Source organism: Stomoxys calcitrans, chromosome 2, assembly GCF_963082655.1.
Source record: "Stomoxys calcitrans chromosome 2, idStoCalc2.1, whole genome shotgun sequence".
NCBI lineage: Eukaryota > Metazoa > Arthropoda > Insecta > Diptera > Muscidae > Stomoxys > Stomoxys calcitrans.
This window is the reverse complement of record NC_081553.1, coordinates 227,176,827-227,179,326: the sequence shown is the minus strand read 5'-3', so window position 1 is coordinate 227,179,326 and position 2,500 is coordinate 227,176,827. Positions and strand designations below refer to the sequence as shown.

Below are 2,500 nucleotides of genomic sequence, written 5' to 3'. Positions count from 1 at the left end.
TCGCCCTGAAATGGCCGTAGGAGCTACAATTTTTATCCGATCTGCACAAAATTTGGCACGGTTTGTTTTGTTACTAATCTTACCAAATCTGCACAATTTCATCAAAATCGGTTCAGATTTGGATATAGCTCCCATGTATATGTATCGCCCGATTTGTACTTAAACGGCCGTAGTAGCGACAATTTTCAACCGATCTGCACAAAATTTGGCACGGATTGTTTTGTTACTTATCTTAGCATATCTGCGAGATTTCATCAAAATCGGTTCAGTTTTAGATATACCTCCCATATATATGTATCGCCCGATTTGTACTTAAATGGCCGTAGTAGCCACAATTTTCAACTGATCTGCAAAGCTAAAGGAAATATACCATAAAGCTTTTAGAACAAATTTCTTAACATGGACTTCACAATATGAACTTTCAAAAAAATGTTCGTAATATAATACTTCCTCTGCTCATTTCAAGTAGCACTTAAAAAAAAAACACTCTATTATGAAATAATTGCAAATTTCAAATTGTATTGTTTATGATGTAATCGCTGTTTCTGGAATACTTTATAGAGCACACAATTTCCAATTTCTCTAAGCATTTTTGCCTTCTTTCTCCGCACAGACAATCTATAGAAATTGATTCTTAGGACGCTATGCGGTAACACATTGCAATACATTATAATGTGTAAATTGAAAATGAAAACGGTTTCTCCCTTCGGCTCCCGAGGGGGTTTCACTTTTATTTCGAGGGTAATGTAAACACTGTGGTAACCTCAACCAAATGGTGGTTGTCTCACAAAAAAAAAACACACAGCAGAAAATCAGCTCATCGTCTCATTTTGATGTAAGCATACAACTGCTGGCAAATGTACAGATCATTGTCGTGGGCAAAATGCGAATTTCCATTTCCTTACGCGGCACTAAATGATACTTGGGCTAAGTTCAAGGTAATTGCAATTGTTACTCTATCAATAGATGGTATTATGCAATTCACACTGTTAGTGTGGAAGAGACACAATAGCTCAGTGGCTGCCTGTACTGTTTCTAAACAGTGCAATGCCAGAAAAATTGTGGCACATATTGATATGGAAGCTATTTTAGGGTGTAGTTCGTTAAGGTATGGTTTATTTAGCTATTAACGTAAACTTTTAACGATTTGTAGAATTTTGAAGAATTAAAACAAATTTCAAAAAATATATAAATAATCTGTATTCCTACTGTTCCCATCTACTATCCCAAAAAGTTTACCTAAAGTGTATTAGGCATAATAAAAGTGCCATCAGCTTCTTCAAAACATTATTCATCTGCTTGACACCAAAAGCTATACTGACCTCCGGACTGCGTCGACTCGAAGCCTTTCGGGTCGACGCAGTCCGATTTAAGGACGTGAGCGACAAAGGCGCATGTAACACTGTGGAACAGCGAAACAGTCGATAGGACGGCGAAAATCCTATGGGGATGATCCGCATCGTGAGAGGACGAGGCTATTACTGAAAAAAAGTAAGAACCTTTCAGTAATAGCCTCGTCCTCTCACGATGCGGATCACCCCATAGGATTTTCGCCGTCCTACCGACTGTTTCGCTGTTCCACAGTGTTACATGCACCTTTGTCGCCCACACCCTTAAATTGGACTGCGTCAACCCGAAAGTCTTCGGGTTTACCACTTTAATCGATGTTAGTTCTCTGGCCTTCACTGCCAAATCGTCTGCTCTTTAATTCCCCCCTACACCGTTATGGCCCGGCAACCAAACGATGTGGATTGTGCCACCCTCAGAGAAGAAGTTAATCTCCTTCATACACTGCAAGACTGTTCGTGACCTTACCCCACTGGTTGTTATTGCCCTTATGGCCATTTTACTGTCCGTAAAGATGTTCACACTCGACGTCCTCGCGTTAGTAACACATCACCCCACGCATTCCGTGATCGCTTCGATCCCTGCCTTCAGGGCCGTATTTTGGTCAGGCAGTATAAAACAGATCTCAGTCCCTGGGTTTTCAATTTAAACCTCCAGGCCCACTCTGTCCTCTAGCTTTGAGCCATCCGTGCAACATGATCTTCCAGATGGCAATACTAGAGTTCCGTCAATCCAAGACTGTGCCGATGGCAGCAGTGCCTCGCACTTCAAGATTCATCGCAGGTATCCGATCGATAACTGAGATGAAGCTTTCTTCCAGTAGGAATGGAACTGTTTTCCAAGATATAGCAAACATTTTCAAATACACTTATGCACACATAGGAGCTGTCTTTTTAATTATTATTAACAACGCAATCAATTAAATTATTTCATACATTGAATTTAAATGTCATCATTATCATCATTGTCTGGTTTCAATTTTTCCACAAATCCTGACCTTTCTCTCTTCGAACTGCAACCTACATTTTTGTGTTTGCTGTTGTTGAGGTATATTTCGTTTTTTGTGTTTTGCACTTTAGCTGCACTCTCTTTAGTTTCATTTATAAAAGAAAGAACATTGTGGTGTGTATGTGTGTGTGTGTGTTTGGGAGAG

The 2,500-nt window shown here is 39.8% G+C and overlaps 1 protein-coding gene and 1 long non-coding RNA gene across 6 annotated transcripts in view; one reads left to right on the top strand and one right to left on the bottom strand.

The window, feature by feature from the left end:
• The window catches only part of LOC106081004 (protein doublesex), a 320,938-nt gene that overhangs the window by 188,220 nt on the left and 130,218 nt on the right, over positions 1-2,500 (top strand). The gene's annotated exons all lie outside the window — the stretch shown is intronic.
• Positions 1-2,500, bottom strand: part of LOC106081005 (uncharacterized) — a 45,543-nt gene that overhangs the window by 15,568 nt on the left and 27,475 nt on the right. The gene's annotated exons all lie outside the window — the stretch shown is intronic.